This window comes from Pollachius pollachius, assembly GCF_949987615.1.
Source record: "Pollachius pollachius genome assembly, chromosome: 6".
NCBI classification, from domain to species: domain Eukaryota; kingdom Metazoa; phylum Chordata; class Actinopteri; order Gadiformes; family Gadidae; genus Pollachius; species Pollachius pollachius.
In genome coordinates, this window is record NC_136939.1 from 26,044,370 (window position 1) to 26,069,790 (window position 25,421).

The following is a 25,421-nucleotide window of genomic DNA, read 5'->3' on the forward strand; positions in this document are numbered from 1 at the left end:
GATCCTGTCACCTGTAACGGCTTTCTCTGCAACTGCTCACCTTTTCCTCAGAGGAAGCCAGGGTGGCTTATACTATTAACCATCTCAATGGGCGGTCGCGTCTTTTGGGCACAGCTGAATGTCAGAGGGGAACCCATGCCTGCCACTCTTTCCAGTCCTTTGCCAATGAGCTCAGGAGGGTCTTGGTACTGGACCTCTGGGGGCCGAAGCTGGATGAAAGTTGTTGGATCTGGTTCAGTGTAGCCACTCAGACACGGATTATGCCATAGACTTCCGGACCAAGGCCCCCATGTGTGACTGGAACCTGGCCGCTCTCCGTGATTCCTTTATGCGGGGGCCGGCTGGGTATATTAAGGATGAACTCGTAGCTTATGAACTGCCGTCTACACTGGAGGGTCTAATTGAGCTCGCCACCCGTCTCGACCAGCACATCCAGGCTTGCAGGAGGGAGAGACGCTCAGAGTTCCAGTCACGTTCTGCCCTGCCACACAGTTCCCCTCACTCGAAGTCTCCAGTAACTCCTGCCTCCTCCTCGTTTGCCTCAACTGCTCCTGTAAGTGTGGAACATCCTGAGCCTATGCAGCTGGGTCACACCCGCCTCTCACCTGAAGAGATGGAGAGAAGGCAGAGACAGAACCTTTGTATGTACTGCGGCCAGCCAAGACACTTTGTCAGCCGGTGTCCAGTAAAAGCCAGAGCTCACCAGTGAACGGAGGTATACTAGTGAGCTCCGTCGTCGCACCTGCCTCTCCTAAAAGACCCAGCCTCTCCGGTGAGTTACTGCTGCCTTCTGGCTCCCACTCCATCGCCATCCTCGTCGATTCAGGGGCAGACGAGAGCATTATGGACCAGACCCTCGCTCTCCGGCTTGGACTCCGCCCAGAGAAACTATCATTGCCCATCTCTGCCAGCGCCCTGGATGGAAATGTGCCTCTTCCGTCCGGGAGTGGGGAGAGATACCAGCGGACCTGCCTCAGGACACCATCGCTGTCGCCTGCTTCTCCTGTTCCTGCTCCAGCCTCAGATATCACCGGAGTTACAGCAGTTTATCATGACCTGAAAGAAGTTTTCAACAAAGCTAAGGCCACCTCCCTGCCACCTCATCGCCCCTATGACTGTGCCATAGACCTACAAACATTGTATTTGGAACAAAACACAAATTAAGCTCTAAACCCCCACTGAATCTGGTACTGAACAATGTTACTGTTGAGCAAGCATAGGACACTAAGCTTCTGGGGGTAACCTTAGACTGTAAATTATCATGGTCAAGACATATAGATTTACTGATGCAAAAGATGGGGAGGAACATATTTATAGTCAAAAGATGCTCTTCTTATTTAACACCTCATCTGACTAAAGAAGTCCTACAGACCCTGACATTTGACATGTTTATTAGACATTTGACATGTTACTATACGGATAACTATAGTGTTTTCATATCATAGATAAAACACCCCTTTTAACACTTTAACGTTTACAGACTCAAACTCTCACTCCCCCATCTAGGCATACCCCACACACAAATAACTTTACGCAGGGCAGGTGGTGCTTTAAATAGCAGCTACGGCAGTCTCGATTTCTGCTTATGCATGACGACATGGCCTCTGGCTAATCACTTTGCTCTCTGGGTGTAGACAACTTGTCGGTCTGATGAAATTGCTGTTCTAAGTCACATATTGTCAGGGGTCTTGGCTTTAAAGTCTACAAGCAGATATCAATACGGCATACTAGCAGCATTGTAAAAGGACTCCAGAAAATACTTTGTCTTACACGGAAACATCTGTCTGGCTATCCACAAAATCTGATATTTGTCACAAGGGTTCTTAAACAAAACCATGTAATTTGAATTTAAGGTTATTGTTTGGCTGGTTAAACCTTGCATGAATAAATTCTGTACCAGATACATACAACTGAGATTACGATGGTGTACATATTTGGTAAAAACATACTGAACCTCTAAATTATTTCAAGCATCATTCATCAAGTCATCAATAATGAGAAGATTTCTAGTATTGGATGGTAAGATTGAATCATCGCCCCAGAGACTTAGGGATCCCATCCACAACGTTAATGCACCTTATTTTAAGCAATTTGTCACATATAGGTTGCCAGCATGAATGAATGTATAATATATTGTCAATCTTTTCTGACAACAGATGATCAATATTTTCAATAACTGTTTTGACAAAGTAGGTTTGCCGCTGTTTGATGGTCCACTGTTTGATACTACCATGCTGAACGGGTGTTGAAGCCTGGGGTCATACATATTGTTCACCAACGCCATTTTACCAGCCTTCTTGCCCCCTCTGATGGGTGGGTACTTTGTGACAAAAAACATTAAACATTCGACAATTAACATACGATATATGACATTCTTTCTTAACACTTTAATCGGGTATACATACAAGTCATCATTACAAAAGAGACTGATGAAAAAAACATTTATGACACCATAATATAATGCAAAACAGAAACAAAAACCACAATGAAACAAAAGATTAGTCCGTACACGACTAGCAAACTCGTACCCCATCTTCATCATTACGGGTAATAGCCTAATAGCTAATAGCCGTAAGTAAGCGTGGTGTAATCATGAAAGACCCTACGTTTGTTATAAACCACACAAAGACATTTAACTACCGTGGCGTTTTTAAGCAGGAACCTCTTGTTATCTTGAAACATCTACCATCAAGAAAATCCACAGGGCTGGACATTTCCGTGCGTTTACCATCCTTTGTGTCCTGCAGAAAACAATTGATTTGTGATACCTTGTCACTAAAACGTCCACCTTGCTCAAGTGCTTCTCTCACTGCTGTGACCTTTGTATCCATACACAATAACGTGATCCACTATCTTTCTCAGCCCTACATTTTTCAATACTATTATTTATTATTGTTATTATTATTATTAGTAAGAATGTTAGTACCTCCAGTTGTTTTCACATCAAATATTCTTAGATGCTAAAATAACAAGATCTTTGCCTTGGTTTGCGAAAGCCTTGTATTTAAACCTATCACTGGTCTGAAGTGATTCGTACATAGTCCCTGCCTTATTGCAGACAACATTATACAGATCTTCCTTCCCAAACTTGTAAGAAAATTGATGTCCGTGCAGCTATTTGGCCTATGGAAGAAACATAATGTGACAGAAGAAACAGAATATGACATCTGAATGAAATAACGTTATCAAAATAACATAACAGCAGGAGTATTTAAAAACAATAGATCTGTGAAATTAGATATTTTGTGCAAAACAATGTCATTGTAAGAATATAGTTATCTTACAGTTAAAAAATAAATGGGTGCAGACTAATGTTTATTATGTTCTTGTTAAGAATAGCGTTTATCCCATGTCATGCGGTACCTTTTCCCCCGGTTCCCCACAGTGTTCATCCTCCATTTCCATTTTCACATCCATTATCCCCGGAGGCTGTGGCCCTCTGGGATGAGAGACAGCCAGATTTAGCTGAACAACATAGTTGTAGTTGATTTCATAATAAATAAACAAACAACTGCAAACTTGCACTATATACTGTTAACAAATACATTATTTTGTGATTGTGTTATTCTTATTTGAGTACATGTATTTAAATTTCACACACACACAAACACACACACACACACTCACACACACAATAGATCCCATATCACACCTCTTACATATTCAAGGTCTATTAATCTTGTTCTCTATTCCTTACTCCCATAAATATGCCACTATCACTACATAGAAACCCATCCGGTTTTCTATGTAGTGATAGTGATTGTCATGTAGGTACAGCCATATTGTTTTTGTGTATTGTTCAGAATGCGTCTGAAACAATTCCAACTTCTTGAAAGTAGAGATGAGACACCAAGAATAGATATACATATATTATTTATACATGTTTTAATAGCTTACAACTGCTGGTCCCGGTCCCCACATTGGTAAGATCACCAACAGCTGTTCTTTGCTTATTCCTTGGATATCCCCGTATCAAACAGACCTACCACATAACAGAAAATTTGTTTTATCCGTTTGTCTACACACAAAACTACTACTGATGATAATAGTGTGATAGCGATGTAAACATGTTAATAATAGAGTGATAGAGTAAAGGCTATGAAATAATAACCTACATGGTCGTGGGACCGGTTGGTGGTTTACACCCCCCTCAGCATCTCTTGGATTCACTAATAACATACTATTCATCAGTCAGATATAAAAAACAGTTATGCATTGTCATAGTCATGATATATCTGAAATATAGCAACGGTCTAAGAAATACTTACAGCCAATCTGCATGTTGTCGTCGGATGGGTCACTGCTTCCAGCAACAAAAAAAACAATAACACTAAAAATACTAGAGACCGATAAAAGCTGTCTTAATTAATTGCATAGCATCATAGCCTCATAATCATTAGTCATCTGTGTGATCTGTCTTTTGTAAAATGGGGGCCTTTTTAAAACACATTTCCCCCTGGACTGTTGGCTAAACCGCATTTACCACCTATGGATATAACCCGTATATATATGCATTTATATATAGGCTATATGTGTCACTATACGGATAAACTATAGTTTATTTTATTTTTTCTTATCAAAATAATGCACTCATTATGAAATAGACGTATTAAGAGGATTCATAGAACACTTTTACCCCTCATCTAGGCACTCCCCCCTCCTACAGTTAGCATACCCCTCCCGATACCCACCACTGTAGACTCTGTTGACGACCCGTACATCCAGCCCCCAAATTGTTTAGATCGCCAAGAGCTGGTCTTTGCTTATTCCCAAGAGATACCGTATCAAACAGATACGGTATCTCTTGGGATCTCAAACCTATAGTATATTCCCTGAAATAACTGTTGATTGCAACCCCACACACACCCACCCACATTCACACCCACCCACACACACACACACACACACACACCTGGAGACCCAATACACACACACACACACACACAAATACACACACACCTCGAGACCCAATACACACACACACAAACACACATCTGACACAGTGGGCCATAATACTACTTCCGGCCCCCACCGCCCCCAGACTGGAAGTATGCACAGTCTTGGGGACCTCTAACTGGGTATGGTTATTTACTACTGGGGAGAAAGAGAGGGGGGAGAGGAAGGAGGGAGAGAGAGGGGGAGAGATGTACCTGCTTGAAGTTTGAGTGAGGGGGGGGAGGGAGAAAGGGAGGTGAAGGGTGGGAGGGAGAGGAGGTGACAGGGGGAGGAAGGGACGGAGGTGAGAAGGAAGGAGGTGACAGGGAGGTGGGGGGAGGGAGGGGAGTTGACAGTAGACACAAATGATGATGTGTTGGGGGGGGGGGGGGGCGGGGAGCCGCCAGCCCGGATCAATAGCAACAACATGTCAGTCGCCGTGACAACACAGCCTCAATCAACCCCGACCCGTCGTCTGCATGGGGGGGAGGTAATACAATAAACGCCTGGCGGCAGGGGGGAGGAGGATGGAGAGGGAGGAGGAGGAGGAGGATGGAGAGGGAGGAGGAGGAGAGAGAGAGGGAGATGGAGGGGATGAGAGTGAGAGAATGGAGAAGGAATGGATGGAGAGGGAGGAGGGGGAAGTGGAGGAAGGGGGAGAAGGAGAGGAGGGAGGTGGAGGAGAAAGAGGAAGGAGAGGGAGAGAGGTGGAGGAGGTGGAAAAAGAGGAGAGGGGGGTACAGTCAGGTCAAATGGAATTTCTGACCCGTTGAAAAGGTAAATATCCACACATCCACCACCCCCTCAAGGCATTGTGGTCTAGAAAACCAAGTGCATGATGGTAAAGGACAAAGCACAAGCTGGTTTGTGTTTGTGTTTGTGAGGCCAGGGTTCTGCGTGTTTCAATTTGTGCCGCTGCTGCCCTTGGGCAAGGGTTTCCCTTCGAGGATTGAGCATGGTTTTGATTATTTTCATTTGACCGTTGACCATGTATGTGGTGTGTGTGTAATCAAATATGGTCACATGGTATAAAGTTGGTTCGCTTAATATACTGTATATATATATCTACATATAAATATGTAGATATCTATACAGACATCTATCTATCTCTATTAATCCCTCTTGCTCTCTATTTCTCTACATCTCTCTTTTTTCTCTCTCTCTCTTCTATTTTCTCTTTCCTTTTTTACTCTCTCTACATGTCCCCCTATCTCTCTCTCTCTCTTTTCTTTCTCTCCCCCCTCTGTCTCTCTCCCTCTCTCCCTCTCTCTCTACCTCTCTACCTCTCTCTCTCTCTCTACCTCTCTCTCTCACTCTCTCTCTCTCTGTCTCTCTGTCTCTCTTTCCCTGTTTGAGCCACCTGGTCAATTAGCACGTCGCTGGGACCAGACCCTACATACCTCCAGGGCAGAGTTTTCTGCTGTTAATTACCTGATTAGTTCTTTACATTGTCAGTTCAAACGTGTCTGGACCTTTTGATTGGGAAAATAGCTTAAGGCGATCGGTTTCCTGCTCGGCTAATTAACGATACATAGCCCAAACCGCTTTGAACCAATGCTATCACGCCAACAGTGGTTTTCACACCTTTTCTACTGGTGTACCCCCTCCTCTCTAAGGGCATATTCACACCAGGAAGTTAGTTCGCTCTCTTTGGTCTGGACCAAAATACAATGTTTATTTTTTGGTTTGATGCGGTTCCTTTCACATTGCAAATTTTGCAACAGTCCCAGAATTAGTAAATTAACCCACATGTGTGCAAAGATTGTTAAATCATTTGACAAAAAGGTCTGGGGCAGGGTAAAGCGTTAAAGAAAAAAAAGGGAGGGAAAGCACAATCATGGATATCCAGCGTGATATGCACTGATCTGTGGACCGGTCAAACTCCTTCTCCCTCTTCCTGGTGCTGAATGTGTCGTCCAAATATCCAACAGACGTTCCGTCTCCTCTTTGCTCCATGTTGAGCCACGAGTCATTTTCATCTGTGTTCACTTTCAAATCTCAAGCGAACCGCACCAGGGTTTGTTTGGAAGTGAGCCGAGACCACCGCTCCGGCTGGTTCTTGGACCGGTTTGTATTCACACCAGAGCTAGTGAGCAGAGCGTGAGTGAGCGAGGAGCGGAGAGGATGTTTTAAATTTAGAGGCCAGAGCGGCCTCTCTTTTCCGCTCCAATTTGGCTCCGATACCGCTCACACCACAAGTCTGAGGCACGCCCAAATCCACCCAGAATTAATTTCTTCCTAATGCAACCACTATTGACGTTGCCAAGCTTGTTTGTTGATGCACTTGTCTATCTTTAAAAGTAAATATTCTATGAGTGAAATACATTGCCGTGGCTCTTAGTTCTTTAGTATTTAAGTTTTCTGTCTAATAATAATAAATATAACCGCAAGCGGTGATTAACGGGGTGCGAGCCAAATTAAAAGTCAAGAACACACTAATGGAAGATATATAAATATGACATATAATTATGAAGGAAAGATGTTGATGAAGATGTTCCACTTGCAATGCCATACTGTGCCTCGGCTTTCAGGTGAGCTGCAGAGCAATGGCCGAATGTCATGTTCAGCTTGTTCAAAATGCTCTAATCGAGATTCGAACTCTCAACCTAAGTATCACCAGTACAAGGCATTATCCCATTGAGCCACTTATAAACCTGAACTGCATCCTCATTCAACTGGTGAAAATGTCTATTGATGAGCACACAACATCCAGACAAATCCAAGCACACATTTCTCAAGTGAATTAAAGGCTTTCTTAAAAGCACATACCTGAAAAATCTTTGAAATTCTGGGGAAATTAAACATTTGTAGTCAAGAACACTAAGAAATAAAAATATGACAGAGTTAATTATGAAGGAAAAATGGTTAACGAAGAAGTTCTCCTTAATGCCATACTGTGTCTTGGCAGTCAGATTCTTGGAAACTAATGAGCCGGAATGTTGATTGCCTGATGAATTTCAGGTGCTGTTCAATGTTGTGTTTCTTAAATGAGAGGCAATGACAGAATGTCATGTTCAGCTTGTTTATAATGCTCTAATCAGGATTCAAACTCTCAACCTAAAAATCACCAGTAGAAGGCATTATCCAATACAGTAACAAAATGGTCATATAGGCAAAATGGGTTGAGACTGGGGACGTTTCGCTTTTCTATAAAATTGTGGGAAAGTAAACATTTTTAGAGCAGATGACCAGGGTTTTATAGATGCATCTGATTCTAGAGATTAATATTATGGAATAATTTTGAGTCCAGGTCAATCTAGTGAAGAGAAATAAGTCTAATTCATGATTTTTTACAATAGGGCCCCCTTTGAGTGCAGTATCACAAATTTGGGTTTATGGGTTTATGGGAAAATTTCAAGAGTTTTCGACTTACATATAAGTCTGCAGTATGACTTTCTTTTTGTATAGGCTGCAGTATGACTTTTACAGAATTTGAGGAAAAAAGAAAACGTTACAGAAGCAATAGGGGACCAAGCAGCTTCGCTGCTCGGACCCCTAATAATAAATGGTATTTGTAAAGGACTTTTCTCCACTGAAAGTGCTTAAGGTGACAATTTGTCGTAGATTATTTCTCCCTCTTTTAAATTGGAGCGAGCGTTGAGCAATTTCACTGGAGCGGGAGGATCTGTAAGTGGAGTGTGGAGCGAAATCGAGCGGAGCAACCTGACGCGAATTTGAGCGGAGGAGCGGCCGAGTGAACAGCCGACTGAGCGAGGAACGGAATAGTCGCAGCGCTCGGCTCTGCTCACTAGCTCTGATTCACACTGGCCCATTGGTGTCGATTACGCCGGGGACGCGTCCCCACCAGTTTTCGGCAAGATTAATTTTGTCCCCCCCAGAAAAAAAAAATAAATAAAATAAAATAAAATAAAAATTAAAAATTATGTTGGTTGTGGTATATATGTTATCAATATTGTAATTGGTTTTTGACAAAATATTGGTTTGAAGTGTGCGGTTGCCTGGTACCATGGTTGTTACTTGGTACAAATAATATGGATGATTTACGACCATCTAGTGGGGAGTCTGCAAACTGCTAACGAAACGTCATCGAAGTGAAAATAAAATAAATCATCCGTACTGTTATAAATTCAAAATTAATTTAAATAGGAAAGCTAAACGTTAAAGCACATAGGGCAAAACACTCCGGTAGCACTAGGCATGCTAGCCAACAGTGTGTCGCGCTGGTAGAGGCTAGCTAGCTAAAAAAACTCAAGAATGACATATTTCTAGAAATATATTAATTTAGCTGAGCTCATAAGACACTAGCACACTTACTGTACATGTCAGCTTCAACTGCTTAGCTTTAAAAAAAGCTCTGATGTCCTGTCCACTCCTTTTTGACATTATGCTGTATAATTAACTAGGTAGGATGAGAGAATGTCGGGCTCTGGTTGTATCGCTATCTCGTCTTTTTTCAGTCGTGACTAGATGCCCCCTCTGCAGCACCGTAGTTGTGGATTATTTTTGTATGAGGCGCCAGCCTGGCTTGGACAATGAATGAGATATTAATACCAATACTCTATGGCTGGTATGCAATGATGAGGCATCAGACCGTCAATTAATTTTAGCCTGAATACATAGGAAAAAAACACCAGACCGTTAGTACCACGGATGGACAGTATCAGAGCAAAAACCTGTTGAACTAAATGGATGTGGTTAGGCAGCAGGCATGCAGGCAACCCCGCGAGATACATCTGCAGACCACTGGCACATTAATAAAGGTAAGATGCGATATTTATTGCTTAAGATTTGCTGGTACTTTGGCAAGATCATTTTTTGCCCTCATGTGGTCAGCTGTTTTAACTTGACTACTAGCCATAGCCTCCAAGTAGCTTAACTTAAATTATCCAGTGTTTGCGTTCTTACGATGTTGGGTATAGACTAGTGGATATTACGATAGTGGAGTCGGTGGGGTCAGTCTCTTGTTGACTCAAAGTGACTTTTGGTCATTCGCTTTGCTTGAATTCTGGAATAATTGTGTCTGTGTGGTTGGGGGGGGGGGGGGGGGGAGTGCATGGGTTTCGGTCAGAATGCCCTGTAGATTGGATGGATGTGTGTTGTGAATTGAGAACAGCCAGCTCATGATGTGATATATAGCGTTCAGCTATAATTATTTTTAGCTTTTTCAATCTTTTTGTAGTGCTATGTGTAGCTACACGTTTGCCCCTTCTGAACTTAAACACGTAGGTAATAAGCTCCTCTTTGTTTATGTTGGTATAGCTCATGCCATGTCACGTCAACATTGAGTGCATCATGGAGCAGAACATAGTGGGTCATCATGTCCAATGCTTTTTGAAAACGCTTTCTTCATAAAACGTGTCAGACATCATTTTTTTGTATAAATTTTATATTAGTAAGCTACATGGGTATCCCGTCTTTCAGAACCTTTCATGACCTGCGCTAAAGAAAAATAAGGTGCATCCTCAATGTACCCAGCACTTCTGAAAAAGCACTCCAGATTGCGTCTCTGTCCCCACCGCATTTCAAACCAAACTGACGCCAATGAACTGGCCCTAAAGTTCAGCACCAGTAGAGTTGGGAGATTAATTGATTTTTAATCATAATTCAAATGTATGGTTTGAGTGATTTTAAGAAAGAAAATCGATAAAAAGGAAATAAATCTCCCATTTTTTATTTTTTTAAGAAGAGTAAAATATCAACATGGAAGAATGCACTGAAAAAAGTGAGTGTGTAGAGTTTGCCTAAAGTCCATGGCAACCAAAAAGCAGTAACACATTTATTCCAACATCTTAAACTGAGTCACGCAGCAGAGTGGGAGATGTGTTATTTATTTAGCTTTTGTTAATCATTGCTATTCTTCAAATAAAATCCGATTTTAAAAAATATATATATTTGTCATTTATAAAGAAAAAACTGATAAAAATTGATGATCGGGTTTGTTTAGGTTATTTTTAGGACAAAGCAAGGCAGTTGTGAATACTTCCTGAGATATATTTTCAGCGGGGTACCTGTCCAGGGCTGTCCAGTCAGCCCAGTTACACCCCACCTGTCATCATAATGGGAGTGCTGGGTTGTCTTTGTGGAGAGTTTAAGTGTGTGTGTCTGTGTGTGCCTCTCTCTCTGTCTCTCTCTTGCTCTCTCTGTCTCTCTTGCTCACTCTCTATATATATCATCTCTGTCTCTCTCTCACTCTGTCTCTTTCCCCCCCCCCCCCCCCCCTCTCACTTACGTTAACAAATGGGCTGCAAGGGGGGCCAGTCAAGACAGGGGGGGGGTCGCGGTCTCCGGGACGGCCGCGGGCTGCGGAGTCATAAATCATAGTCAATTGACTTCCTCCTCCTGCTCCTCTCCCCCTCGGTCAATCAATCAATCAATCAATCAATCAATCAATCAATCAATCAATCACTTGCCCTCATTACACAACCCTTGGTCCATTGACTCTGTGCATGTGATACGGACAGCTCCATCCTAACCCTCCTCCTCCTCTCCTCCCCCATCCTAACCCTCCTCCTCCTCTCCTCTTCCTCCTCCTCCACCCTTCCTCCTCCTCCATCCCGAGAGAGAAAGGGTGGGCTGTTCAGACGGCCCAATTACCCCCCACCTGTCATCCTACTGGGAGGGGACTTCACCGGTGTAATGTCTGACGGGGGTGGGGGGATGATATTTGGCTTGGTTTTCGTCATGGAGACGTTTGAAGTGTGTGTGTGTCTATGTATGTTTGTGTATACATATATGCATATGTGAATGTCCATATATACAGTATATATGTGTGTGTGTGTGTGTGTGTGTGTGTGTGTGTATTAGGAAGTACTTAATCACTGGTTCTAGAGGGGTGGGTGGGAGTTGAGGGAGGTCATATGCAAATGACTCCCCAGAGAGCCTGATCCGATCTAATTCCATTATTATTATTTTTTCGTTCCCGTTTTTAATTACATTTTTGGGCCTTTTTTTTTCTTTTTGAGGGTGTTAGGATGGCAAGGCACACTTTGGTGTGTGTCTGTGTGTGTGTGTGTCTGCATGTGTGTGTGTGTGTTTGTCTCTGACAGTAGTTTTTCCTGTTAACATGCTCCGCCTCCACACACACACTTAAATACACACAGTCCAGTGTGGGGTTGATGCCAGCGCCCCCCCCCCCCCCCCCCCCCCCCCCCCTACCTGACTGGATATTCATGAGAGCCAATTACACTCACCGGGCTGTCAGGACGTCCAACAACAGGTGGGCTAATGTGATGTACTGCATATACAATATGTGTGTGTGTATGTGTGTGTGTTAGTGTGTGTGTGTGTGTGTGTGTGGGGGGGGGGGGGGCCTCATCAGGACACAGGCTGTTTCTCTCGTTCTCTCTCCCGTTCTCTCCCCCCCCCACTCCTCCCTCCCGCCATGACAGACAGCCGACGATTAGCGCGGCCATGTTGTTTCTCTTTCCGGCGCTACGTCGCGCCGCAGGGCTAACAGACTAGTCCATTAGCCTCCGTGGCGGCGGCGGCGGCCATCGCTCACCCACAGACGAGCGAGGGGGGGGGGGGGGCGGAGCAGAACCCTCTGATTGGTCCAAAGTGTTGAGTTTTGGATTTATAAATCAAATGAGTGTTGATGACGCAGTTTTATCGGTTTTTGTGCCTGTTTTTGTCGTGATATTGTGGTGTCGGTAATGGGTCAGATTGTGCGTTGAGAGAGAGGGAGAGACACACACACACACACAAACATACACACAGATACACAGAGCGTGAGTGAGAGAGACACACATACACACACAAACATAGACACACAGAGAGTGAATAAGAGAAACACTCACACACACACACACATATAGACATACACACAGACACACAGAGAGTGAGTGAGAGAGACACACAGAGTGAGACAGCGAGACACACACACACACACACACAGACACACACACACATAGACACACAGAGAGTGAGTGTGAGAGAGAAACACACACACAGTGAGTGAGAGAGACACACACAGTAAGAGAGAGACACACACACAGACACAGAGACGGAGAGGCACACACACTTACACACACACAGGAAGAGACACACACACACTGAGAGAGAGACAAATACAGATGGAGGCTTACACAAACGCACACAGAGACACACACACACACACACACGCATACTGAGAGACACACACATACGTTTCTCAATTTGCGTTATTTTCTGTACTTGTGTACTTACGTTCTTGTGAAACGTCATCAGTCGTAGTCCAAGTACTGTTCCAATTCAAAGTACACATCAAGTCAAGTACAGACGAAAAACCCGGGAGTGTTCTTGATGCGTTCTTAAACTGGCCATTTCATCGAGGATGCATCGGAGGTGTCTTGTGTTGACTTGGAACCGTTAAATATCCCAGGATGCATTTCGCAGCAGTACGATAGCAGACAATATCGAGAAGACCCACAACTGTAAGCATAATTACTATTTTACTATTACTATTACTACTTTTGTTTCACGAATACCGGTACGCATTTTTAACGTTTTTATTAGGCTATCATTGAATTCAACAACCTGTCAAATCCTACTTTTTTTTAATCCTATTTTCTCAGACGTTTTCATTTTTCCGGAGCGGGACAGCTAGCTTGCCCTGCCAGCTTCAGCAATCAGTCCTCAGTTCATGGCCCTATTATAAAAACCTCAGGCAGATAGCCGTAACTTGACAGGACATTTGTCATTTTTTAAATTGTTAAACTTGATATAATGGCCTTTATTATGCATTCAATTAATAAAGGCTTATATATACATTATAATTTAGCAAGGGACAAATGAAGAAACAAGGGCCCTAATCGAGCGGCGGGCGGCAAATGAGGCGCTATTCACTGGCCTCCTCCGAGTATTGAATGATTTTGAGTGCTCTTATTTCTTGGGGATGGTTCAAGTCGGGTTTCAGTAGTCTTCATTGATTATGAATAATATGTTATATGTTATTAAAGTGGCAGTGTGAATGTGCTTTACCCAGGGACTTTATCTCCACTTCTGGCCTGGTTATTACCACCAAACAGGCCAAAAAGAAGTGGAACAATTTAAAGGACAAGTACAAAGTAAGTATCCGTTGCCTGTTTATCTGCTTTGTATTATATACTGATAGAGCTTCCAGGGGTTCCTTCATATGAAATGAACCTACACACAATACCATTTCAGTTGCCCTTTAAATAGAGTAAGTGTAATTAAGTGTATTACATGAGAATAATTAGTTTGACAGTGCAGTAATTAATATCCTGTTTTCAGGAGCTTAGGGACCTACCCACAGGCAGAGGGGTTGAGGCCAGTACAGCTACTGCTGCCACCTGGCAGTGGTATGGTGCCATGGAGGCTGCCCTCCAGGGGCAGCACTCCATCAGTCCGCCCCTGGTTGTTGCAGCAAACATGTCTGCCACTACAGGTGGGGTAGTAAGCTCACCGGCTTCTACCTCTTCTGCTGAGGAGGTCAGGGGCAGCAGCACCAGCAGAAAGAGACCCAGAGACAGTCTGCTGGACCTTTTGAGGGAGCAGGGAGAAAGAGACGAGCAGAGAGAGAGAGAGGCAGTGGCGAAAGAGGCGGAGAAGAAAAGGGCAGCACCAATAAGTGCGGAACGGTACCTGGCTCTGTTTGAGAAATTAATTGACAAAATGTAATTCAATCACATTCTTATTCATCTGCTCATTCTTGATAGCAACAGTGTATTTTTATATTTTACATTTCACATGTATACTGGCAAATTCAGAGTTACACAAGGACTTCAGGAGGCAAGAGTTTCAAGAAGAAAATCGCTGCTTTATTAAGCATAAAAAAACGGAGATGATATCTACTGAAAGTTGAGACTCATTCAGCATCAAAAACATTGCAACAAAATATCAAACAACTTATTTACACATCAAATCTCTAGTTAACATTACTGAACCGATTGAGCAGGTAAACTGTACTTACAAAGATGAATTTAACATTTGTCATTACAAATATGTACATTTATTTACAAAGCTAGATTTAATGTAAACTCTCTAAACTGTAGTTAACATTACTGAACCGATTGAGCAGGTAAACTGTACATACAAAGGAGAATATAACATTTGTCATTACAAATATCAACAATTATTTACAAAGCTTGATTTAATGTAAACTCTCTAAACTGTAGTTAACATTACTGAACTGATTGAGCAGGTAAACTGTACATACAAAGGAGAATATAACATTTGTCATTACAAATATCAACAATTATTTACAAAGCTTGATTTAATGTAAACTCTCTAAACTGTAGTTAACTTTACTGAACTGATTGAGCAGGTAAACTGTACATACAAAGGAGAATATAACATTTGTCATTACAAATATGTACATTTATTAAGCTTGGAATATATACAAAATTTTTTTTCTCATGTTTCTTTTTAGGGGTGTGTGTGTGTGCGTGCGTGCGTGTCTAGAGGTAATCATGTTCTCCCAAGCAAACATCCAGTCCTGCAGGAGCAGAAACCTGGGCAGCAATCCTCGCTCGAGACGCATTCCTCGACAGGTCCCTGTCAGCTGCCTCCACGGGGTCACCTGGGCCATCCTCCTCCTCCTCCTTCTCCAATATATCCCCTGCTGCCATGCAAATGTTGTGCAGGATGCAGGAGGCACCTACCACCTTGGGGGCAAACAGAGACTGGATCTCCAGATACCGCAGGAAGATGGCCCGCCAGCGGGTTTTGAGGATCCTGAATGACCACTCCACAATGTTACGCCCTCTGGCGTGGTGCCTGTTGTATCGGGCTTCAACATGACCTGGTAATCAAAATTCACATGGATGTATCAGTGTCACCAAACTAACAATTTGTTTCTGTGCATGTGTGACAGAAGAGAAGGTGATTACCAGCTACAGGGTGGCGGTATGGCATCATAATGGCCACGGGACGCTGCAGCCATTGGTACCCTCCATCACCCAGCAAGAAGTACCCAGCTGGTGGGTACAGAGCCTGCCTATAAAAGGGAGAACGTCGGAGCACGAGTGCATCATGCACTGACCCCGGGTTCCCGATGTAGAAGTCAATAAATTGACCGTTTCCATCACAGATGCCCTGCAGGATGATGGAAGTGAAGAGCTTCCTGTTGAAATAGCTCTTCTTCTGCTCTGCAGGTGTCAAAACTTTGATGTGGCATCCATCAATGGCCCCAGCAGCACATCTGAAGGCCTCATGACCTGCCAGGCGAGCAAAGCCAGCCCCCACCTCCTCCAGCTCCTCTGCTTTTGGGAAATGAATCACCCTGTGGAGGATGGCCATCATCTCCTCCACCACGCCATGGACCGTCCTGCAGACTGTGGACAGGGGCATCCCAAAGGCATCTGCCGTCACCCTGTATGATACTCCACAGGCCAGCCAGTCCAACGCCACCAGCAGTTCCACCTCATGGCTTCATCCATGGGCTTTTTGCCGGGCAGCAAGGCAAGCAGCCGGTAGAAGCTCTCCCTGGAGAGCCTAAAGGCTGGCTTCAGGTCCCCTCCAGAGAAAAACACAGCTAGGATGGGCACAGTGGTGTTTAGCTGTGTGTATACAGGGCTGTATGCTTACTTTTTAAAGTGGTAGCACTGGTGCTAGCAAGCAAAAAAATTCAGTTGCACAAAAATAATTTTGGTAGCACACATACTATAGTCAAAATAATTATTTTATTCAGATGTAACTATATGAACAGAATAGGACGTATATTCAAAAGTAACACAATATGAACAAATTTAACAACAGTAAAGTGACAATGAACATATTAAATAGTAAAGTGACTATGAGAGCCTTTTTTTAAACATCAGCAGCCAGAAGTGGTGAACACATTAAACAAAATTAAGTAATTATTGCAAATTTAACCAGCACGGTTAACCTGGGTTTTTTCGGAAAAAAAAGCCTCTCGGTGAGCGATGTGTCGCTTTGACAAGTTGTGCTTGGTGACGTTGTCCCTCTTGAAAATAATGTTCCCTGTAATGTAGGGTGTCTTCCCAGATGTCCTTTCCCCTGCCTCGAGGCAATATTTACAAAACATAGACTTGTGGTCGCCGAGTCAATCTCTTCCATACGTGGATTTTTTTTCCAAGTTTCCATCTTTATTTGATGAATAAGAACTTCAGAATACAGAAAAATACGTTTTCATTTTTCTGTTTTGCTTAAAAAGTGAATTTCCTGCGACCATTACAAAGCCTCTTCCTCAACGTGCGAATGTTCGGGAAATGTAGTTGTTTAGTAGTTGAGCGGAACTGGCGAGCCTATAATTCCAAATACATTTCCCTTCATGCATCACTCTCATCATGCTCCCACACACTCGCGCTTAGCAGCCGTACAGAAAGACATATTTTTTTTCGGCACGGGTCCTTCTCACCCTTCCGCACCGGTGCGATTGGACTTGTTTTTATATATTATAATAGCAAATGCGATCAAAACTGTCGCACTGTACAGCCCTGGTATAGCTGTGAGCTGCTTTGGTCCTGGTACCAAAAAAAGAAAAAATATATATTTTTATATGCTGGTATATGCCAATGGTTAGGTTCATATATTTTTATATATTGCTTATCCGTGTATTTTAATGTACAATAAATTGCAATTATGTATTTAATATGTATTGTCTGCTGTATAGCAGAATGATAATGAGAATCTATTTAAAATTTTACTTGTTTGATCAGTAAAAAGGTAAGGGTAAGGGTTTTATATGTTGTGTGTAGCTTTAAGGGGCTTAAACTTTCTACCCTGTGGTAAAATGACAAATTCACCCATTACAGCCAAGTGTATATATCAATATTAACAGATAAATTGAAAGGTTAAAAACAAGCCATATCAATAAAACACATACGTGAGACAGACAACTGAGGATGGCTCGTCTCCTTAGCATCCCCCGCCGTATCCTAGCCCTCTGCTCGACCATCGGCGTCCTCAGTTGGGCAGCCTCCTCTTCTGCTCGCTGATAGAGGAAACCTGTCGCAACGGAGATCCAAGATCCAGCCTGTAATTTAAATCAATGTCAATGGCCTTGTAGCAGGTTCGAGCAATGAGAGCAGGCGGGGTTGTCGTTCTCTCCGCCGGAGATTGGTTTATTTTCTTCAAAACAGAACAGAAATATTCAAAATGCAACAAAAAGGGTCAATTCAGAGCCGTCTAGCGGTGGATCTGGGTAAGTGTCACTCGCTCCGGACCTCCGTGGTCCGTTCGCTCCTGGGTTTGGTCTCCCTTCACTATAACAGAAAGCAGACACATAAGTACACCCTCCCTGATTGACCTGAGTGCAGACACCTGCTCACCACCAGGTTCAATCCCCCCGGCCAATCCCGTGCGCTCCCAACCTGCCCATACTCCCCCTGCAGGCCAGACGTTGCACGTCCCCCCACACGCCACCACCGCCCGACACAGGCCGGGGTCACATCCGGCCGCCGACTCACTCCCCCCCCCCGGAGCGGGAGAGGAAGTCTGCCACGGCCATTTGAGCCCCAGGCCTGTGCACGACCCGAAAGTTAAAGGGCTGCAACGCGAGGTACCACCGGGTGATCCTCGCGTTGACGTCCTTCATGCAGTGGAGCCACTGGAGGGGGGCATGGTCGGAGTAGAGGGTGAACGCGCGCCCCAACAGGTAGTAGCGAAGGGCGCTGACCGCCCACCGGATGGCGAGACACTCCTTCTCAATCGTGCTGTACCGACCCTCCCGGTCCGATAGTTTCCGGCTCAGGTACAGCACCGGGCGGTCGACCCCCTCCACCTGCTGGGTCAGGACCGCGCCCAGCCCCCTATCCGACGCGTCCGTCTGCAGGGAGAAAGGGAGATCAAAGTTAGGAGCGCATAGGACCGACTCTCCACAGAGGGCTGTTTTAATAGCCTCAAACGACACCTGGCATGGCTCTGACCACTGGACTGTATCTGGGGCCCTCTTACGGGTGAGGTCGGTCAAGGGGCTGGCCAGGTCCGAGAAGCGCGGCACGAACTGCTGGTAGTACCCTGCCAGCCCCAAGAACCGCCTCACCTCCTTCTTGGTTCTGGGAGGCGGCCACCGCCGTGGTCTTAGCGACCTGTGGCCGGACCTCCCCCCCCCCAGGTGGTACCCCAGATACTGGATCTCCCTCCGCCCGATCACGCACTTCTTCGGGTTGGCCGTGAGCCCCGCCCATCTCAGCAACTGAAGGACGGCCGCCACCTGCCGCACATGCTGCTCCCACGTTCCACTATAGATGACCACGTCATCAATGTAGGCAGCAACATACGCGGCGTGTGGCCGTAACACCCGGTCCATCAGTCGCTGAAACGTGGCCGGGGCCCCGAACAACCCGAACGGAAGCACCTTGAACTGGTATAAACCGAGCGGACTGGAGAACGCCATTTTTTCCCGGGCTGCTGGAGACAGCGGAATCTGCCAGTAGCCCTTCGTGCAGTCCAGAGTCGTATAGTAGGTGGCCATGCCAAGCCGGTCCACGAGCTCGTCGATCCGAGGCATTGGGTAGGCGTCGAACTTTGAGACTGCGTTCACCCTACGATAGTCCACACAGAATCGGACAGACCCGTCCGGCTTCCCCACAAGCACGACGGGACTGCACCAGTCGCTGTGGGACTCCTCGACCACGCCCAACTCTAACATGGTTGCTAATTCGGGCCGTACCACATCTTGTTTGTGGACGGGCAGCCTATAGGAGCATGTCCGCACCGTTAACACGGGCTGCGTCTCGATGTCGTGAGTAATTAGCGGGGTGCAACCGGGCAGGGGTGAAAAGACGTCAGCGAACTGGAGTTGCAGGCCGGCAACGTCCCGCGCCTGTCTCCGCGAGAGGTCCTCGCCCCGACCTACCGGAGGGGTGGGACCTGGGCCCGGGACTTCCGGCCCGAGCTCTTCTCCCTCCGGCAGCGTCGACGCAAACGCGACAGGGACCACGTCGTTCCACCTCTTCAGGAGGTTGATGTGGTACACCTGTTTGTTTTCGCCCCTGTCCGAACGCGCTACCTCGTAATCCACGTCCCCGACTTGCCGCGTGACCACGAAGGGCCCTTTCCACTTCGCGAGTAATTTGGTGTTAGAGGTCGGCAGCAGTACCAGGACCTTGTCCCCCGGGGTGAGATTGCGTAATCTAGTCCCTCTGTCGTACAGGCATCTCTGACTCTCCTGGGCGCGGTGCAAATGCTCACGTGACAATACCCCTAGTGAGTGAAGCTTTGCACGCAGGTCCATGACGTACTGGATTTCGTTTTTGCTGTCACTGGACCCCTCCTCCCAGTTTTCTTTAATGAGGTCCAGGACGCCCCTGGGCTTGCGCCCATAGAGTAACTCAAATGGGGAAAACACTGTGGAAGCCTGGGGCACTTCCCGCACTGCAAACAACAGAGGGTCTAGCCATTGATGCCAATTTCGAGCATCTTCATGTACGAACTTGCGGATCATGGACTTTAACGTCCGGTTAAACCTCTCACACAAGCCGTCCGTGGCTGGGTGATAGACGCTTGTGCGAACGGCCTTGACCTTCAACAACCCATAAAGTTCTCTAATCTTGCGTGACATGAAATTGGTGCCCTGGTCAGTGAGAATCTTTTTCGGGATTCCCACCCGCGATACGACATGAAACAACGCCTGCGCAACACTCTTCGCGGAGATGTTGCGCAACGGAATTGCTTCCGGGTATCGGGTTGCGTAGTCGATCACGACTAACACAAATCGATACCCTTGTGCGGAACGTTCTAATGGCCCGATAATGTCCATGCCAACGCGGTCAAAGGGGGCTTCCACCAGGGGGAGGGGCCGTAAGGGAGCCCTGGGGACGGCCGGGGTATTCACCAGCTGGCATTCGGGGCAGGATGCGCACCACCTGCGCACTTCCGCCCGAATCCCCGGCCAATAGAACTGGGCCATTATCCGGTTGAGTGTTTTCTCGTACCCCAAATGGCCCGCCATTGGGTTGTAATGCGCCGCCTGGAAGACCATTTCCCCGCGGCTCCTTGGCACCAGCAACTGGGTGATCACCTCCTCACTCTGGGTGTCACGACTCACCCGATATAGCCTGTCCCTAACCACCATAAAGTGTGGGTAAGTCAGCGCCGCGTCTGGCCGGACCCGACTCCCATCAATACTTATCACCTGGTCGTAGGCTGAGCTCAATGTGGCGTCACAAGACTGCTCGAGGGGGAAATCCTCCACCGGTGGGAATCTCGGCGCTGGGACCTCGGGGTGAGGACCCCCCCACCCCCCAAAGTATACTCGTGCACATCCCCGTGTATACACCTCACCGAAACGCTCGACGCCTCCACCAATGCCTCGGACCGCACCAGGCGCTGGTGGATCATGGTCTGCATGCAGCCCGAGTCCAACAGCGCCTGGTGCGTACCCCGCTGTATCCTCACCGGGATACGGTACACCTCGCCGGGACCGTGGGGAGGAGACGGGGCCTCGGTGACGCAGACGACCTGACCCAACTCCAACATGTGGCACTCCCGCCGGAAGTGGCCAGGCCGCCCACACCGCCAACACCCCTCCCATGCCGCCTGAGCGCCCGTCTGTGGAAGGGGGCGGGAAGGCGACTCATGTGCCCGCTCTGGACCGCCCCCCCCCATCTCACCCTCGGCGCCGGGGTTGGCCTCTCCTGCCGTGGGGCAGCCGCCCCGGTACGTGGGCTCGGTGTCGGCGGTCGCTGGCTCGCCGGTGGTGGCTGCAGGTGGCTCTCCGCCAGGAAGACCGCAGCAGCGAGGCTCTCGGGCCGGTGGTACCGGACCCAGGCGGAGGTCCGAGCCGGCAGCCCCTCCACGAATCTTTCAGGGCCACCTGCTCGACCACGTCCTCCGCCGTGTTCCGGTCTGGGATCAGCCACCTCCTGGCCTGGTCCCTCAGCTGCTGGGCAAAGGCGAAGGGTCGGTCCCCCTCGCTGAAGGCCAGCGCCCGGAACCGCCGCCGATGTTCCTCGGGGTAGAGACCCAGCCGGTCCCGGATGGCCCTGGTGATCGCGTCGTAGTCCCGCTGGGCCCCGGCCGGCAGGCTGTGGGCCGCGACCTGCGCCTCTCCGGTCAGGAGCGGTAGGAGCCGGTGCGCCCACTCCGGGCGAGGCCACCCCGAGACCTCGGCCACCTCCTGGAAGGTCTCGAGGAAGGCTTCCGCGTCGTCGGCCTCCCCCATCTTCGGGGAGTGAATCTGGGCTGCGCGTCCCAGCCCTCGGGGTCCTCCGCCGCGTCCGCCGGAGGCGAGGAGCTCATGGAGCATGGCCCGATCGGCGGCCAAGGACTGGGCCAGCTCCGTGAGCACCTCGTTCTGTGCCTGGTGGAGCTGGCCTTGCCTCTCGGCCATCTGGGCCAGGTGCCCGAGTACATTTCCCAACGGGGACTGGTCCATTAATCTGCTCTCGACGCTCCACATTGGGCTCCAGTGTAGCAGGTTCGAGCAATGAGAGCAGGCGGGGTTGTCATTCTCTCCGCCGGAGATCGGTTTATTTGCTTCAAAACGGAACAGAAATATTCAAAATGCAACAAAAAGGGTCCATTCAGAGCCATCTCTCGGTGGATCTGGGTAAGTGTCACTCGCTCTGGACCTCTGTGGTCCGTTCGCTCCTGGGTTTGGTCTCTCTTCACTATAACAGAAAGCAGGCACATAAGTACACCCTCCCTGATTGACCTGAGTGCAGACACCTGCTCACCACCAGGTTCGATCCCCCCGGCCAATCCCATGCGCTCCCAACCTGTCCATACTCCCCCTGCAGGCCAGACGTCGCACGTCCCCCCACAGGCCTACTCTCCAACAATAACTCCTACAATATTTTTCCTGTGTGTTTCTATTCTAATCTGTGTAATTTCTCGTAGTTCGTATATCAATAGCAATAGCCTTCTCTCCAACAATAACTCCTGCAATTTTTTCATGTGTTTGTTTCTATTCTAATCTATGTAATTTCTTGTATTTCGTATATCAATAGCAATAGCCTTCTCTCCAACAATAACTCCTACAATCTTTTTCCCGCCACTGACTTTATATACACACAGTTTCCCGCCACTGACAGTGGAATATATATATAATATTGTATATATATACAGTGGGGCAAAAAAGTATTGAGTCAGCCTCCAATTGTGCAAGTTCTCCCACTTAAAAAGATGAGAGAGGCCTGTAATTTTCACCATAGGTATACCTCAGCTATGAGAGACAAAATGAAAAAAAAAAATCTAGAAAATCACATTGTCTGATTTTTAAAGAATTTATTTGCAAATTATGGTGGAAAATAAGTATTTGGTCAATAACAAAAGGTCATCTCAATACTTTGTTACATGCCCTTTGTTGGCAATGACAGAGGTCAAACGTTTTCTGTAAGTCTTTACAAGGTTTTCACACGCTGCTGGTATTTTGGCCCATTCCTCCATGCAGATCTCCTCTAGAGCAGTGATGTTTTTGGGCCACACGGACTTTCAACTCCCTCCAAAGATTTTCTATGGGGTTGAGATCTGGAGACTGGCTAGGCCACTCCAGGACCTTGAAATGCTTCTTACGAAGCCACTCCTTCGTTGCCCGGGCGGTTTGTTTGGGGTCATTGTCATGCTGAAAGTCCCAGCCACGTTTCATCTTCAGTGCACTTGCTGATGGAAGGAGGTTTTCACTCAAAATCTCACGATACATGGCCCCATTCATTCTTTCCGTCATACGGATCAGAAGTCCTGGTCCCTTGGCAGAAAAACAACCCCAAAGCATGATGTTTCCACCCCCATGCTTCACTGTAGGTATGGTGTTCTTTGGATGCAACTCAGCATTCTTTCTCCTCCAAACACGACGAGTTGAGTTTTTACCAAAAAGTTCTATTTTGGATTCATCTGACCATATGACATTCTCCCAATCCTGTTCTGGATCATCCAAATGCTCTCTAGCAAACTTCAAACGGGCCCGGACATGCACTGGCTTTAGCAGGGGGACACGTCTGGCACTGCAGGAGTTGAGTCCCTGGCGGCGTAGTGTGTTAGTGATGGTAGCCTTTGTTACTTTGGTCCCAGCTCTCTGGAGGTCATTCACTAGGTCCCCCCGTGTGGTTCTGGGATTTTTGTTCACCGTTCTTGTGATCATTTTGACCCCACAGGGTGAGATCTTGCGTGGAGCCCCAGATCGAGGGAGATTATCAGTGGTCTTGTATGTATTCCATTTCCTAATAATTGCTCCCACAGTTGATTTCTTCTCACCAAGCTGCTTACCTATTGCAGATTCAGACTTCCCAGCCTGGTGCAGGTCTACAATTGTGTTTCTGGTGTCCTTTGACAGCTCTTTGGTCTTGGTCATAGTGGAGTTTGGAGTGTGACTGTTTGAGGTTGTGGACAGGTGTCTTTTATTCTGATAAGGAGTTCAAACAGGTGCCATTAATACAGGTAACAAATGAAGGACAGAGGAGCCTCTTAAAGAAGAAGTTACAGGTCTGTGACAGCCAGAAATCTTGCTGGTTTGTAGGTGACCAAATACTTATTGTCCACCATAATTTGCAAATAAATTCTTAAAAAATCAGACGATGTGATTTTCTGGATTTTTTTTTTTCATTTTGTCTCTCATAGCTGAGGTTTACCTATGATGAAAATTACAGGCCTCTCTCGTCTTTTTAAGTGGGAGAACTTGCACAATTGGTGGCTGACTAAATACTTTTTTGCCCCACTGTATATATATATAAAGTCGTGTGTACAGCTTATACGCACGACACGCATATCTTTTCATTTATATTCATTCAGAATATTTACATACTATTTGAAAATTAAAGAGGCTGGGGTTTTGTTTTATATAATTTGTTTATATTGTTCAGTAGTATATACCTAAATGAGGCCGTATCACAGTTAACATATGAGCTGAGGTGGTGACGTCATCGAGTCCTGCTGTTCCAATTGCAGGTGCGTCCGGACTTCCAAGTACAAACCTCTGAGGCCGGGAGTACGCACCTGCAATTGGAACAGCAGCGGACTCGATGACGTCACCACCTCAGCTCGTCTGTTAACTGTGCTACGGCCTCATGTAGGCATATACTACTGAACAATATAAACAAATTATAAAAAACAAAACACCGGCCTCTTTCGTTTTAAAATAGTATGTCAATATTTTGAATGAATACTGTTAGCAGATGAGGTTTGCCCCAGTCCTGGCGTGTATACCCAGTGCTAGGCCGAACTAATATGTAGAGGAAAATACCACACAGTGATGCATCAGTACTGTTTGACTGGAACTAAGTCATTTATTGAACACCAGCATATATGAACACTCCTTCAGGTCACATGCTCATCCAGGGACACCCCATTGGCTGCCATCGAACACAACACTCATGGTGACAATTGAGGGCACACTCATACATCTCAACAAATACAAATGAAAAGTTAATGCGTATTCACACGGCACGTATTATCATATTATTTGAGATTAGGCTATTGATATAAGAATCACGAACGAGCGAGAATAGAATAGAAACACACACACACACAAACGATCGGATGGATCCGACCGGGATTTCTGTTGCCATTGCGATGGGTTTCCTCAAGAATAAACAAATGATATAAAGCAAAACCCCTCTTTCATTTTAAAATAATAGTATGTAAATATTTTGAATGAATAGGCCTCCATTTTTGTTATACTTTTA